Source organism: Sitophilus oryzae, unplaced genomic scaffold, assembly GCF_002938485.1.
Source record: "Sitophilus oryzae breed Bouriz unplaced genomic scaffold, Soryzae_2.0 scaffold_942_pilon_pilon, whole genome shotgun sequence".
Classification (NCBI taxonomy): domain Eukaryota; kingdom Metazoa; phylum Arthropoda; class Insecta; order Coleoptera; family Curculionidae; genus Sitophilus; species Sitophilus oryzae.
Window position 1 is genome coordinate 1,320,953 of NW_022147575.1, and position 18,125 is coordinate 1,339,077.

Genomic DNA, 18,125 nt, shown 5'->3' on the forward strand with positions numbered 1-18,125 from the left:
AATTTTCATGCATATTTCTAGCTCATTTGCCAGCTCAGAATTATGATTTAGAGTTAGTGACTCGCATTTTCATTGGATTCTATCATATTTATTTCAAACCAATAATCAACGAGAATATTCGTATCATTTAATAAAATTACTGTAAATCACTATAAATAATGGATTGTTTGTAATTGAACTGTAATTTCTGCATTATTAATCCGATAAATGATGGAGATAAACAATTGTGATTGATTAAAATTTTATTTTACGATGAAACTTTTGTCATAGATAAATGAAACAAGTTTAGATTGGAAAGTGCCCATAAGGACAATGTAAACACTATTTTGCGCTATCCTTGCAACGGTCGCGACCCAAAACTTTTGAAAATTTCGGAGCGGTTCGGCTTTTTCCGAAATTATGTCGCCAAATATTGTTTATTCAAATTTATTATTATTTTTGTTTAATTTTATAAATAAAAGACAGTGTGTTGCATACAAGAAACTTTATTTTATATAAGGACGCATGTCTGAAATACATATGAAACATTGGAAACCGACGTTATGCCACGATCCACGATGGTTTTTGCAGTTCACAGTTCACAGCACAGCTTTTTAAGTTTTTAATGCCACTTTTTCACAATTATCACCGGTTGGAGTAAATAAAACTTGAATTAAACTCACAAGATAGAAATTATTACTTTGAAAATGGACGCTATAAACACTTTTCGGAATTTCTTTAATGAGAGCGGTTTGGATTTTGAAAGATTATTATGATTTTTGAAGATTCTGACTTTGACAAGAGAAAATTATTTCTGTTGTTCTTAGCAACCGCTATAGCAGCGCCAGATCGCGTATAACGGTCGCGACCCAAAATAATTTCGCGACCTAAAATTTTTACGGCCTTTCCAAACCAAACTTGTTGCATTTATCTATGACTTTTGTTAACACCATTCTGAGAATTCGAATACTGAATTGAGTAATGACAAGACAAGTGACATCTGTCTAAAAAAGACAGCGATTTAGAGTGACAATTTGGTTATGTAAAATTTAGACTGACAATTTTGTTTATGCAAAATAAATACATATTCTATGAGTTTACTGGTTATTAACATCAATTTAAAAATAAATCCCCAACATGAATATTGAACAAAACCTAACTAAAATAATAATAATAATAAAATGCACTAATTGTACAAAAATTATACATTTTTTTAGCATTAAGCAAATCTATGCTGTGTTTAGATAAAAAGTAAACAATATTTAACCCTTTTCACTGGCGCTAATGTCTAAAACAAAAGCCTAGTCTCGTCCGAATTGGTCCCAACTCCGGAAAACTACGTACATGTTTTCCATTTTAAATCGGGCGAGAAAAACATCATCCTCCTCACACTTCATTCTTGACGCCTCACGCTGGAGTCGGTGAGTGGATTCCGGTGTGGCTTCCAGGCGCAGAAGGAAGGCATTTTCAACTGGAAATACACGGAAAAAGTGTTGTAAATAATGGTACCATTGTAAAATCCATTGTCGCAAACTGTAGTGGTATACCCTGTAGCGTTTTTTAAACAACTACTACTGCGAACGGCAGCTTTTCATCGGAGAGCAGTCGTGGATAAGGTATTTCACTGGAAAGAAAACTAATTAAGAACAATAAACAAAAAAATAGATATTGGGCGCCAGGCATGTACAGAGAAAGAAAACACAGTTGTATATTACTTAAAACTAATGACTATATTTATTCATGATGTTCGTTGCTGATACATGACATTGTAGAGTTCTAGTGAATATGTAGTGGTTATATGTCAAAGAAAGTGGTGGTAAGAGTTATACTAAATATCTATGAAAACAACTATGATAAAATAAAGACATGTAAAGTCTAAGAGAATATATGAAATGTAGCATTACTTTAATTAATTTGATATATTTTATATGATGTTAGTGCAATAATAATATCTATAAAAAAGTAATACTATTACAAGACACCATGCAATGAAACCTAAGATCTAAATTATATTTTAACTACTAAATCGATATGAATGTTCTTAACAATCTAACCACTCAACATAGTCTATACGATATTATTTAAGATGTACGTTGTTGTTTAAGACTGTAAATGTTTTGAATGTTAAATGCAAAACTATAACTTAAATCTACACTTAGCTGTTCTTTATGCAATCCTGCTTTAAACAGTAACAGCGTGAGGTGGTCTCGCATCTCTGTACTCAGCCATCCAACACAACCAAAGGGGCCAGAATGAGGGCACCATGAATTGGTACAGCCGTAACTAACTAGCTTACAGCTGGGAACGAAGCAGCATGGGGCTCAAGCTACATCCACGCTGTGGCATTTATATGTAAGAAAAAATCGTTCTTACTGGGGACACTCGTCCACAGGACATCCGTACATAAGATAATGTCCGTACATAAGACACTACCCGTACCTTGGACACAGTCCGTACCTTGGACACAGTCCGTACCTTGGACCCTAAAAATATGAAACTCTTGTTTAAAACCAAAACAAGGTCTAATAAACAAAATAAACCTACCTCGAAATACTTCCGAGGGCTCAATAAATAATAAACAACATGTCCTTTCTTCCATGTGACATTCTGGAGGACAAAAGAAAAGGGACGCCAACGTGCCAGCAAAACACAAATACAAGTTGGGACATCCGTAACTCTACCCTAAAAATATTCAATAATAATATCGAATCTATAAAAGGTAATAACTCATCTTTACCTGTGGCCTCGAAATAGCAGCTGATTCAAATTATACAGCAAGACTTAAATAATCAGCATTTCCAAAAGCTGGGATACAACAGAGCGTCAAAACAAAGTGAGGTTAAGCACGGAGAGAGTTGACAGAAGCGATGTTGACAGCGCCTCCTCAGAGCGATAACAGGGTTGTGTCGAACGATAACAGGGTTGGCGACTAGGGAACGTAAAAATTACGGGTCAAATAAACTATCCGGCCTGAACGAGAGGGAATCCGGTGATGATAGGCCAGACATCATATATTATATATAAAAAAGACATGTAACGAACTAAAAACGTTACAACCCTGCTGGCAAACGAAACCTTGGGTCGGCGTTTACATGTATAGGAGTGAATCGCTATGGCAGTTTAGTAAGTCAGAGAGAGCAAAAATACGAAGTATTTATTGCATAACTACTTAATCTGACGCTAGATTCCATGCGCTTGGGAAAACACTTGCCTTCTGTCTTTATTCAGTACATCTTATTTTGCTAAGCGTGTTTGTTGACCGTACTCTTCGGACACACGAAAATCGGTACACAAGACCAGAAATGCCAGCCTTAGTATGTGTTTGAGTGAAAGTCGGAAATTCAGTGATAGTTAACATTCACTAGGAAATGCTAACAATTACGCACTGGACCAGTGAATGTGGTATTTTAAAGAGATTTGCCGACTTTTCCAAGTAATTTCTAACATTCACTATAGTGAAAGTAACATTTACTAAAGGTCGCCAGTAAAAGTTATTCTATTGTACAGGACGAGTGTAGAGAGGAATAATGTTGGTGGAAGTTAGAACAAATAAAACTTTTAAGAATATTGGATCACCTCAACATTCAAGCTGATTCACATATCTTAAAATTACAATTTACTTCTTTAGTATATTTATAAAAAATCATAGAAAATAACGACACAACATTCATAAACATAAGACTACTTATTGATACAAGGTTTTTTTAATAAAGTTCTTCATCGTGGACAAAATAATGGTATGCCCGAATTTTCTTCAACTGGGAGTTATTCGTTTTTTCAAACCCGCTACTTCAAGCATATCAAAACGTTTAATGAGTTCATATAGTCACTAGGCTCCTTAATATTTTTTTCTCTTGCACGCTTAACTTTTGCTATGACTTCATTATATTGCAAAAATGAAAAACAAGCACTGTTACATTTTTGCGAGTGCTTGGTTTACCTTAATTTTTCACAGAAAATTTCTTCCGTAGGGAAAATACTGTACAGCGCTTTTTACAACGATAACAAAACAATAATTGTTTTGTTATCGTAATAATTATTATACATAACCACAAAAAACATAGCGAATTTAGGCCAGATGTCTGTCAACGTTGCCAACGTTTAGCCCAGTTTAATGTTATCCTTATATTGCCTATTATTCAACTTATCCATATATTTTACAACATGTGGCATCGTCCAGGGAATGTTAGCATTCACTAGTAAAAGTTGTTTTCAAAAATACCTGTTGAACTTTTACTGGCGTAGTCTTAGCAAATCAGTAAATGTGAGCTTTTACTAGAAATTGTTAACAATCACCGATTTCAAACTTTTACCTAAGATATGGACCCAATACAAGTTTTATTTACTTTTTTGTAGTTAAACATAAGCAGTTCATAGTTTTGTAGAAGGTTTTAATATGGAAGTATTAAGGGTTAGGTTAGGAGTAATAATCCCTCAAAGATTGTAGTAAAATGTAATTTCCGTGTCTGCAATATTTCCGTTTCATTGTAGTAGAATGTAGAATCTAGAATAATAAATAAGATCTATTATGTTTTCTTGTTTTTTTTTATCCCCTTTCTTCAGTTATAACGAGTTATAACTCACCGTATAGTCTCAGGGCTTTAACAAAAGCCAATATCTGAGACGGCTCCACAGAAGCCAGCTCTTCATCCTCGACAACAGCCGTACCAAAGTTCATGGCATGAACTGTCGTCGTCACGGCGCAGTCAGTGATAAGGTGTTCTGGTGTTTCCTCATTTTCCCCACAGAATCTGCATTCGCCGTTGTTTCTCAGCTTTAGCCTAATGACGTGTTCGTTGGGGAGACAGTATCCTGTAGAAACCCCGTGACAATCCGAAGATTGTTTTTACTTAAATCAAGGAAAGTGTTTGATTTTTCTCGGTCGTAAGTTCTGAGGAACTTTTTCGAGTGTCTTAGACCGTTGGAGGACACCCATTCCAGATTACGGATGGAGTCTTCCAGATTTTTCAGTTTCCGTTTTCAGTTGGTTCCCGCTTTGAAAACGTCGCGCGTCGGCGTCGTCTAGTGCTGCTTGACTAAGATGGCTATTTCCTGTTTCCCATAGTTCCTATCTAAGATAAATTGTACGCATCTTTCGATAGCGTAGGTGCCCATTGATTTGGAGTATTTTGGCCCAAATATTTCTATCCCTATATCTGCTTTGGGTTTGGAAGCATCAGACCACGTTATGGTTTGGTTTTTACCTACTTGGGACAACTAATACACCAGCTCGGGATCTCTACTACCAGAAATCAACATAAGAATAATTAAGTTAGCATATTAGAGGTGTGTAGTTCGTGAACGAATTAGTTCCAATGAACTATTGCGACCCCAGAATGAAAGGAATTAGTTCCTGGTTTCTCAAAGAACTAGTTCCTCAGGACCTGTTCCGGGATCGATATACAGGGTTTCTCAGATTTTAATCGGGAAAATTTAATAGACGATAGAACTTACAAAAATAAAACAAAAAGTTCATATCAACTTGTAAGATTTATAGCTTCCTTTACGAGATACAGGGTGTTGAAGTTACTTAAAAAAGAAAAAGAATTAAGATATTTGAAAAACTATTTAATCGATTTTGATATAACTTGACCCGTTTATAATACTTAATATGGGACTTAATTTGATGTAATTAGATTTAAGTTTAATGGCCAGGGGCGGCGGTGGGGCATTACTGTTAAATTATTTTAAAGGAAAAAATAGGCACGCCACTGCTTTTTTAGAAGTTTAATATTATTTTTGGATTTAGTAATAAAAAATACTATTTTTTTGTCTCGTAACTATTTTGTCTATCTTGCTTACTATTTGCGAAAAAAATTAAATTCTAATTGGTAATTAATGTATTGGTACCCTGTATCTCGAAAAGGAAGCTTTAAATCTTACAAGTTGATATGAACTTTTTGTTTTATTTTTGCAAGTTCTATCGTCTATTAAATTTTTCCGATTAAAATCTGAGACACCCTGTATAATAATAGGCTACGGCGCGCGGCGATGGATCGGCCAGCGCTATCCTAGCCCGATGCTAGGCAGGAGTGGGGGTGCCAGCCGTATGTTATCGGATGCGGACCTAGAGGAACTAAATATAAAACTAGTTTACTTACGGATCGGCCAGCGCGATCGTAGCCCGATACTAGGCGGGAGTGGAGAGTGCCAGCCGTATGTTACCTGTCCCGGACCGAAAGGACTGGGAGGAACTAGACGAACTAATTAAAACACTAGTTCACGAGAATCTATTCAGTCGGCAGATCCGAGATATAATACAAGGCGACGACGATGGATTCGGCATTGTCTATTGCCACAGCTGGCGTAATTACCACAGAAAATTATCGTAGACACTGTTTTTGATTTTTAGTTTGTTCGTTAAATATTTTATGGGAATGTTTCACTTTAGGTCCCTAAAATTAAGAAATATCTTATAAAACCAGTAGATATTCTAAATTTTTAAACAAAAAAAGCTTATTATTTCCTCCAATTGATTTGTGATATAGTTTTTTAAACTCTGATTTGAGTTTCTTTTTTAATTTTTTTTATCTGCAATAAGACTATATGTGTTTAACATACCCAATTACACGTCTCGTTATATTTCGTACATTATAAAAATTATACAGATCAGAGTACAGAGTATTTGAGTAACGCGATTTTGGAGCGGTACTTTTTTGTAACGTCGTGTCGCGTACCACAATGAATCAGGAACCTGTTACTGAAGGACTACAATCATAATGACGACAAAATTATAAATTGTTTATAATTTGCAAATAATTTATTTAGAATCGCTCTTGAAGTTAGCTAAACCGTAGCACAGCGACGTGTTTAGCTCCAGCCGTCGCGATTTCGTCGGTCGCCAACAGTAGTAATTGGAACTGGTATGCACGTAGCGTCGCGCGTGTTGCTTCAGCCATCGCGCTCCTACAGCCGTAGCTCAGCCTGTCACGGACAGAAGTACTGGTACACAAAACACATACACAAGGAGAAGTGCGAGCGCCTTGCTAAATATTGGAAAGTGAAATTGACGTTTAAATTTGACACTGTTGACAAGTCTACTGCTACTAGCGCCCCCAATATCGCTTGTAGGAACTACGGACTAGATTGTCACGCATGGCGGGAAGTTTAAAAAAATAAAAAATTTTAATTCTTCATATATTTTTAATTGACATAGATAAAAACACAAAAAATACACCATTTTTTAAAAATATGTTTAATATCAATATCAAATATACAACAGAAATTAATTTCACCACAATAAATTAATAAAATTAAAAAATAATGTTACAAGTAGATCAAGAGACAAAATTAATTATAACAAAACTGAAAAAATGGCGTCATAGATGGCTTAGAAATGACGATATATATCATAATTTTGAAAGTAAAATTATATAGGAAATGTCATCGATCATCATTTTGAAGCCAACTGGACGATTATTTCAAACATACAAGCTGAGTTCGTTCATAGTGCTCTGAGAAATCTAGATAAACAAAGAATAATAAATTAAAAGTATTCCAGGGAAAAAGAGAGGAAAAACCTGTATCGTCTCTGATATCTGTCAGGGTTTTGTTGAAAGTGTCATCTTTTTGCTCGAAGTTTTCAGGTCGATTAAAAAGATGACATTTACAACAATACTTTGCCGTAACTTTCACAAATATCAGAGAGAGAGTACAGGTATTGCCTCTCTTTTCCTCTGGGATGCTTTATATCTGTTCTTCTTTGTTTACCTATATTTCTAAGAGCATAATGCCAAACACGACTACAGTATATAATAATTTCAATATCCTAAGTGGAAAGAAAAAAGATCACCTTTCTGTTTTGTACTATGGTCCCTTTCTTCCGATGGCTCATCTCGTTGATATTTAGGAAGGTATCCATAAAATATATATTTTATTATCGGTCCTGGGATGAAAAAATATAAAATTCAATTTCATTTGATGATCCTTTTCTGTCACCTAAATCAGGAGAATGACAATGAGCATGTTAAGATGAAAAAAAACTTATTTATCAACACTTACCTACACGTTAGTCCAAGGAGTTTTATCAAAAACCTATATTTGCCTAAATAATTTATGTATTCAATTTACAAAGCAAACTGCAGCGTGTAAACAAAAGAAATAAAATGGCGACAAGTCAACGTCAACGACCCGACAAGGAGAAAAGTGGTGTTCGAATAACAATTTATGGGTTGCAAAAATTGTTTTTGTCTCCTTTCAACGCACACTTTAGAAAGAAAAAGAGCTGAACAGTTATACTGAAAGAATGTCAAGGTTTTATCTGTCACTCTTGTCAATAATTTATCGGTAAAGAAGATTCCTAGAAAATCGCTTGTAGTCAAGTTTTCAACCATTTCCAGTTCTCCCATAAGAAGTGTCATCCACCTGTACTGGTATGTTATGTGTAACTGATAACTGCTGTGGGAGTGTTTATCGACGCTCGACCTCGGACGCGACGTACTTCGTTCCAGCAGGCGCTGGAGCGCTTCTAGGGTTTCTTTTTCGCCTGTCGCGATTTGGTCGGTTACTACTGGCGTTAGTGCTCCTGTCGCTACGTTACTTTCGAAATAGCTATATTTTTGGTATGTACTAAGCATGGCATAAAATAGTATTGTTTGAAAGATGAAACGTAAAAGCAAATAAAATAATATAAAATTGTTATTTGCTTTTATTTATTTTTATAAGTTTTATTGTTTATATCTATTTTTAAGGTCTGATGATGGCTGGAATTGCCGAAACGGGTCACCAATAAAGAATTTTTTTGACAGTCGTTTGGACTTTGTTTTTGATTTTAACATTAAATATGTATTATATTGCAATATACGTAAATATGAACCAATGATTTTATTTGAACAAAGATTGAAGGAAAATAATAAGGACTGTCATCTTTTTTCTAAAAATGAAATAGACAGGCTATACACAAGTATAAACTCGATATTTGGAAAATGAGTGGCGGATAAAAGTTACATTATAACACTCGTTGGGAGTAGGTAGCTACTAATGCCAATAATACTGCATAAGCTAGGACCGCGATACTTTGGAAGTCGACACTTCGGTTACAAAATCGCGGTGTTTTACTGGAACGGTCGCTATTGTAACGCGACTCATGTGGAACCGGTATTCCCATCACTACTGTGAATAATTCTGACTGTCAACGAAACCCATTAGCAAGCAATGGGAATATCAATGTTAGTCGGGAACTATTGCGAACTAAAGACCTAGTTCAAGGAACTATTCCTCTGGAGGAACTAGAACTAAGGAACTAGTATTCCCCCCTTGTTCCTCCCGAGGAACTAGTATTCCCACCTCTAAGCATATTAAATTAAGAATATTCGTAAAAGATTACACTTCAAGTCCCCCTCGGCACACCACTGTCTCCGATTTCAACCACCATCCCTTATCCCCTAACCCCCATATAGCCGCGCCGCCAAATATGGATCTTTCGATTGAAGAGGGTCGCCATAGCCGGCTCGGTGGAGCGGGGCGAAGGGCAGGGGACGGAATCGGCCAGAGTTCGGGTGAATCGGGATAGGAATCGGGACCGACCGGGACTCAGGAGCGTAGTAGCCATCTTCGTCCTAAATCCGGAGTAGGATCATCGAAAAGCTCGCAGCTTGGCGCAGCGACTTTCGGCCGTCAGTTGGGCTGTTGTCGCGGGTGGGAGTCGATCGTTTCCGAACGTTGCGTGGCGGCAAATTGAATATTTACAGCGCGTAATGACCGATGGAATTTTAATAGAAGTTTCCTGTGTTCGGATGCGTGTATCGCGCAGTGTATTGTACTAACACTGTTTTTTCCTGGTCGTTCTAGTGTTTGTATGTTCATTTAGTGCCAGAGAGATTAGTGGATTAACTTTAAGAAGTAGTTTTATTGGGTAAATATCAAAATTATTTCGTTGTTAGTTTCAGGGTTGCCACCTTTTATTTAAAAGATCGGGACCTCACTGCAGCTGGGGCAACCTTTTTTCTTAAATGTAAAATTTAAATTTTCATGTACCCATCGGATTTTGAAACAATATTTTATGCCTTTTTGCGTTAACTTAAAAAAAACTATTCGATATTTATAAAAAAATTACGTTGAGAACAAAATTAATAAGCAATCAATTAAATCTAAAACAACTAGAACAAAACCTAAACAAAATCAAAAGTTTCAGCTGTCTAATCTGTATAATTGAATTTATTAGTTTATTTAATTATTTTTTAAATGAATAATTTTTTTTTGGCAAAATGAAACACTAATTCCTCACAATACACCAAAACACTTTTATGGTATTTTATCGTCGTGTATAAAACATATTCATAGAAATTATTATGTCAAGAAATTTATTACAAGTAGAAAAATATTGTGCTGGATTCCCGTTGGTTTCTATGTAATTTGACAAATAAATAAAGCTGTCCCTTTAGTTGTTAGTTTTGAGTCAATATTTTTTAATTCTCTTTCGTGTCGATTGCTGGTTGAATTGGAGCCAGAAATGGGTTAAAACGAAATAAGTAAATTACCAACAGTTGGCTGAGTTGCCATATCCAAACTACTTCCATTTAAATCCCGAATAACTTGAATGAAAAGGAACACAACAATTTTCAAAAATGAAAGCAATTAAAAAACGTGCGAGAAGAAATGAAGTTTTTAACCTATCCTCGCTGTTAAAGTATCATTTAATCTATCCTTGCAGTTAAAATACTATTTTATCTACTATTTTTGATAGATATAAGGCAATTTTAACAGTTGTTATGGAAAAAAATATAACATACTTAGTATACACAATCATAAAAAGGCATTAACCCTTACAAGTGCGGTAATTGCCATTAAACACTTTACTTTTAGCACTGGACGCGCGTTTTGTTAGCCAGCTTAGCGTCATCACCAGATAATGAAAACTGATGGTTAGCTTCAAATTTATAATTAGCGAAACGAGCGTCCAAACCAAAGTGTTTTGGTGTATTGCAGTATTTTATTTTGCTGTAACACCAAAGGTTTCAACCCCCAACTGTAATGAATATTTTTTATTTGTTTGGTTGCTGTAATAATAAGAACCTTTTCTTTTTTAATAAAATCCAAAAATTCTTATATGCCATATATTAAAATTAAATGAGATTTGAAGTGCCGTTCTAATGAGCTTAACTAAACATCTAATTCTAGCCGTTTGTCTACTTCAACATCATACGTAAAAATATATAAATAACCCTAAAGAACGAAGGCATATAATTTACTATGGTTTTAAAAATACTTTATTTTTTTATTTATAATTTTTATATCCTTTTTGGCAAATTTCCTTTTCGCAAGTTTTTTTTTATCGAATATTCATTAAACAGTATCAATATCTACTTGTTTTAATTCTAAAATTTCTAAGATTTTAATTAATTCGTGGAAGAGAATTGTTTTTATATTCAAGAAATTTAATAAACATGAAAGTATTTTTATCAATAAATTTTACAATTTTATTCTTTAATAAAAATGTAACTATTAAACAAATAAAAATCGGGACATTAGGGCTTTGCGTGGGGACGCGGGACTTTTGGATTAAAATCGGGACTATTTTAGACTTAAAATATTCCGGCTCAAAAAAGCACTCATTGTGGAATTGTTTGTTTAGGTTAGTTGATTAATTTTTCAACACAAATATTTTGAAATGGAAATCACATATCAATTGTCTTTTTAGTTTAATTTTATATTTATGAAAGTTTCCCTTTGAGAGTGTTCGAAATTATTTGGTCATGTCTTTATTTTTTACACGAAAGGTCGCGCGCGGACTCTGTGTCCGCATGCTAAATTCAAGAAGACTTAAGCGTTCCTAGTGGTGTAAAGACATAAAATAATATGATAACACGGGGAAAAACAGGTATGTAACAGTGGACTGTAAAGGATGATTCACGCTATACCGTGACGGGTCCGAGCCGTGCGTCGGTGAAGACACGGCCAAACATTGTCAAGTGTTATTTACACATATACATTCATGCCAGGCCGAGCACAATCCGAGCTTCGCCGGAACTCGTCCGTGCCCTGTCCCAGAAATGTCGGTGTACATTTTTTTCTCGGATCCGCTTTGTTCCCGCCACGTTGCGGAAAGCATGTATGTACTTTTCCTGGTGCCCCGACTGCAATCTGCAGTCATGATATAAACAAAGTACACTTTTTATCATGTCTGTAGTAGGTAGTGAATTTTACAGCAGTATTTGATGATAGGGAATGCATAAAACTGGACAATTAAAGGATATAATGAAGAAGTTAGAACTTTGGCATTGTTCGTATTAAATCTTCGTGTGTCTATGGGTCTGTGTTTTATAATATACTCAGAACTAATACGAGCCCCGTTATCAACTCGGTGTTACATAAACAGAAGGCTCGGACGTGGCTCGGTGTCTACTTCACAGAACGTGCCCGGCTCGGACACGGTCCGGTGTACTGTGAATCATCCTTAAGTCCGGGCTCGACCTCCAAAGGGTTAAATTTCCAATATTTTTTATATACACAATATAATTTTATAAACATTTTGACTAAAATGACGAATACACGATTATAATTTAGTACTAATATTCAAAATATGCGTTGGAGATCCTTCTTTAATAATTTTTACTTTTTCTGAATACACCATAGAACCAAAGGATGATTGCAAAATTATTTCTATGTCACAGCCGCACACAGAATCGGTCACAGGAAATGGTTTTTAATTTTTAGTAGCAATAACAATAATTCTATAAGCTTTACATCATCGATTAGCGTACTAGCTAAAACAAACTGTTCGAAACAGTCGTGGCTTTGTAGTAAGAATTTATGTTAACACGTTTCGGAGTGCTCTAAAAGAAACAAACACACCGCTTTAGTTTAAACAATGAACATTGTTTATTCATGTAAACCAGGGCTAGACATTTTAATTTCATGTTAAAATAACTAGCGAACGTGACTCATATGTAGTGAAAGAAGTTTACGAATTAGCCCCAATTGATGATTTGAATTTGATATAAAATTATTACATATTTTTGCTTCTGTTCTTCAAAAGAATTCCGGGGATTTTCTCCGCTGGAAGAAGACCTACAAAATATTTTTTTGTCAAACACTGCTGCATTGAATCCAAACGAAAACCTGGTTGTTACACTCTATTTCTAAAAGCCTGATGACACAAGACTCTCATTATAAATGCAACCCACCGAAGATTCCGACTGTAATTTGATATGTAACACTTGAAATGCTTTTTTAGGGTTCCGTACCCAAAGGGTAAAAACGGAAACCCTATTACTAAGACTTCACTGTCCGTCCGTCCGTCCGTCCGTCCGTCACAAAGGTCTATCTTATGAACTGTTATAGCTAGACAGTTCAAATTTTCACAGATGTATCTATGTTGCCGCGATAAGAGCAAATACTAAAAAAGGAATTAAATAAATGTTTATAAATAAAAAAGTACTTTCACTAAACATTATCTTTTAAGTAAGAATTTTACATAGAATCTTTCAAGTTCTCGGTGGCCGCGTGGTTAAAGCGTTAGGACTTTACGCTGCTATGACGTTGGAGCCGTAGTAAGGCAGGTTCGAATCCTAGTCAAGGTGACTTTCTTTTAATGTTTTGTTTTTAATTTTTACATATTTTTACATATTTATTTTTACGTTTTACATATTTATTATTGGTTGATACAATTTTTAGTCATGCGTTTCTTCATTTTTTTTAAATTACTTATACGCGCATTCACAATTTCAGCTAAATCGGAAAAAAAGTTTATAATAATAAAGTGTCTAATGTATAGATAATGAATGGTACGGAACACTTCGTGCGCGAGTCCGACTCGCACTTGTGACCATTTTTTTTATTCTATTGCTTGAGGATTATTTAAGTACATGTTATCGACGCCTATGATTCTTATGATAGGCAGTCATTTTCACGCCGTGCCTGCACCCCGTGTCCGCTGATGTTTGCGAGTAGCGGAGTAGTAGGCTTTGGAAACAGTTGAATGTCAGAGATTGTTCATTTCGGCCGGGAGAAGACATTATTTGTCAAGCTAGTTAGAATTATATTTTAAATATCAATCTCTGTTAAATACATTAATCTCCCGATTACATACACTCGTTTTAGTATTTCTTTAAACTCTCTAAGTATTTCATTAAATAGCTATATTATTAAAAATAGTTAGATTATAATAATTACGTTGGGAAGAATTTAATAGTAACTATGTATGAAGTAAAATGTGTTTATTCGAGTTTAAAAATAAAAACACTTACTCACGGCCTCATATTAATAAACTACAGAAAATGGGTAAACAGCTTCATTATGCATGTACGCATATCACTGCGTTTTTACTAAAAACTAATCTGATTAAATGTGACATTTTCATTACTAGTTATCAATACCTACTTTGTTTTCATTAAAAAAGATTCAGCGAGAATGGAAGAGAATAATACACCTTATTTTTAGTATTTTTCAATTTGTTGGAATAATTATTAATATGCTTCTATTATTCAGTGTATTGAAATAAAGGGAATTTTAAAAATGGGCATTGAAAATAAATATAGTAATACTGTATCGTTTGTGTGTAAAATATTGACTTCTTCTTTCTTCTCAAACTCTCTTTTTCAGGAGAGAGTTGCGTTGCCTAGGTCACTCTCAGGGATTGGGTAAAGCGGGTGTTTGACCGACAGTGCCGTAAATAGCCTTTTCTGCGCCCTGTGCGAGCTTCTATAACTGCGCCCTTGTTTTTATTAGATATTATAGGTACCCTAGAGCAATGCTATGTATAGGCATACTTTATTTCATTCAGGGTGATAAAATAAAGCACAAAGAACTTGAGGTTGGTGGACCAATTATCGAATATTTTGGAAAAAAAATATCTACTTTTTTAAAGAAATGATGTGGGCAAACAATGTCATTTGACAAACGCGAGCCATTTGATTTTAAGTGGACCCTTCGCCTATTCTATCATACCACCCACTGTGTCACAGTCACTAAAAGATGCTGCTTATGGTTTAAGTTGTGGGCCACTATGCAGTGGCGTAGCTAGGTAACCAAGGACCCTGGGGCAAATTAAAAAATGGGGCTTCACTGCTATGTAAACTGATTAGGTTTTATCAAATAAAAATATGAAATAAGTATACAAATACTTTAAAAATGCTAAACTACTTAAGCTCTTTTTGTGCACTGCAGGGCAGGTAATAAAAATATTAAACAGCAACAACATAAATTACAATTAATACTTGGTGTAGGTTTGGCTAATAAAACGAAATAGAGAAGATTCAAGGGTTTATTATACAGGGTTGTTCACCACATACGACACGGAATATTGTAGCTAAACGATTAGATTTTTACAAATTGTATGTTTTGGGTTCGTTGAAGGGCTATTAGAGCTACAATTTAAAAATATTTTTACAAGATACAGAGTGTCCCAAATAAATAAAAAATATCAAAGTTGTATTTTTTTTAAATGGAACACCCTGTATATTATTGCATTTTTAGTTTCTACGATTAAAATAAAGGTAAATTTGATTAAGGTTTATTACACTTAAACCTTACCGTTTTTGAAATATTTTCAATTTTGTAAAATTGCAGTATAAATTTTAAGGCTTCATTTCTCCGAGGGTATCAAAGTTTTTAATACTAAATATTTACTGATGTTTATTTATTGATCAGTTATTGTGTTGCAATAATAAAAATTTTATTACCTTATACAGAGTGTCTAAATATTTATTTTAAATAATTATTAGCTTTAAACGGCAATAACTTGTTTAATTTAAATGGAACACCCTATATATTTTATGAGAATCAGATGCACAATTTAATTGTCTATCAAATTGTATTATACCATTTTTTACCTATCTCTTCAAGCTTCCGTAGAAAATGCATTTTCTTGTAATTTAGAACTCATTTATCAATAATATACCCATAGAATACTGACATTTTAGATTATTTTTAAAGATGTACCAAATTTTTAAAGAGTACTGATACTAATATTGTCAATATAGTTCGTTTATTGTACTAAAAAAATAAAAAAAACTGTTTAAATATTTGTTAAAGAGGACCAATTAATATGATTCCAGTATTCAAACTACATTAATTGACTGTTTGCGTTGATTAATAATAATTGCTCCAAATACTAAAAAACTGAATTATTTATGTGTATAAACAGTGTGGTAAAAAAACTAACACCTTAAAAATGATATTTCATTTTTTGACAAATGCTTATTTATAACAACAGAGACGTTCATCTTCATAACTTATTATTATATTGATTTCTGATTCAAATCCACATTTATTTAGAATAATTTATTAACGAACACAATTAAGTATGTAATTAGTTAGTATTTGGGCGGAAATACTGGTGGTATAATGGGCTAGTAATATCATCGTTTTACTAAAAACGATAATACAGGCTAGTAATCCTGTACATTTTGTACATTTGTTGTTTTAAAAACAATCTAAAATGTCAATATTCCATGGGTATATTGATAAATGAGGTCTAAATTATAAGAAAATGCATTTTCTACGAAAACTTGAAGGGATAGGTAAAAAGTGGTATAATACAATTTGATAGACAATTAAATTATACATATGATTCTCATAAAATATACAGGGTATTCCATTTAAATTAAACAAGTTATTGCCGTTTAAAGCTAGTAATTATTTAAAATAAATTTTTAGACACTCTGTATAAGGTAGTATAATTTTTATTATTGCAGCACAATAACTGATCAATAAACAAACTTCAGTAAATATTTAGTATTAAAAACTTTGATAGCCTCGGAGAAATGAAGCCTTAAAATTTATACTGCAATTTTACAAAATTGAAAATATTTCAAAAACGGTAAGGTTTAAGTGTAATAAACCTTAATCAAATTTACCTTTATTTTAATCGTAGAAACTAAAAATGCAATAATATGCAGGATGTTCCATTTAAAAAAATACAACTTTGATATTTTTTATTTATTTGGGACACTCTGTATCTGTAAAAATATTTTTAAATTGTAGCTCTAATAGTCCTTCAACGAACCCAAAACTTACAATTTGTAAAAATCTAATCGTTTAGCTACAATACTCCGTGTCGTATGTGGTGAACAACCCTGTATAAAGGTCAGGCCTACCAACTGACTAAATAACAATTTTTTCCTAGCTTTAGTTTTCGCAAAAGTATCAATGACTTCGTTTAAATCCAGGCTTGATGCGGTTTTGTTTTCAATTGCTATTAGCGATAAATGTCGGAGTCGAGTTTGGCCCATATTATTTCTTAAATAATTTTTTATTATTTTTAATTTGCTAAATGACCTTTCAGCGGCTGCAGAAGTGACAGGAATTGTAAAGACTGTAAATACTTCCGTTAGGTCGCATTCTAGCACTCCATATTTGCTGATTATTTCCTTACATAATTGGTGAACAGTCCATGCTTGAGTTAGTTGAGGTAAAACTAGGTGGTAAATATTAGTAAATTGAAGTGAAAAACTAGGGCCTATTATATCTGAGTATTTTCTTTGGAATTCGTCACACTTTTGTAATAAAGTTCATCAACATGTAATAAAAATGTTGGTATTAAAAAATCGAATTTATGACAGACTGCACTCATACCAATAAAACGTGTATCTAATTGAGATATTACTGTGTCTAGTACATTATTGAAAATCTCAATTTTAAATATTTTTTCTCGGTTTGGAAATCGGTGATCAGCAGCTAATTCATCAAAGTCAGTTTATAATCATCTGCTGATGATGCTAACATGGTTAACGAAACGCGTCCAGTGTAAAAGTGTTTTGGTGTATTGTGGTGATTTAGTGTTTTATTTTGCTTCGCACATATCACTATCCGTCAAATTGACAACACTGCCAACCTACAGAAAGAATTTAGGGGAATTCCCCATATAACTTTTGAATTTCTCTCAACTGAGTTGTCATGATTAAAGTGATGGGGTTGCAACCTGTCATATTTATTTTGAAAATGGGAGAAATTTCCGAAAGTTCAGTTCGATCGAGATTTCTGGTAAGGATTTGAGGGCCCCCTGAGCTTGAGGGCCCCGGGGCACTGCCCCGCCTAGCCCCTAGGTAGCTACGCCACTGCCACTATGGTCTTCATACTTCTATAATAAAATAACACCCTGCGAAGTTTCAGTAAACTGTAAATTAATTTAATTTTAAGTACTTGGTATGGTAGAATTTTTGAATAAGGAAGGAAGGTAGCATAATATAAATTGCGTTTAAGAATGA

The 18,125-nt window shown here is 34.0% G+C and overlaps 1 protein-coding gene across 5 annotated transcripts in view; it reads left to right on the plus strand.

The window, feature by feature from the left end:
• The first annotated feature begins 9,618 nt into the window (after positions 1 to 9,618).
• The window catches only part of LOC115890988 (teneurin-m), a 572,779-nt gene continuing 564,272 nt past the window's right edge, over positions 9,619 to 18,125 (plus strand). For all 5 annotated transcript variants that reach the window (XM_030911367.1, XM_030911368.1, XM_030911371.1 and 2 more), the window contains exon 1: positions 9,619 to 9,832. The gene's annotated coding sequence lies outside the window, so the exon portion shown is untranslated. The remainder of the gene's footprint in view (positions 9,833 to 18,125) is intronic.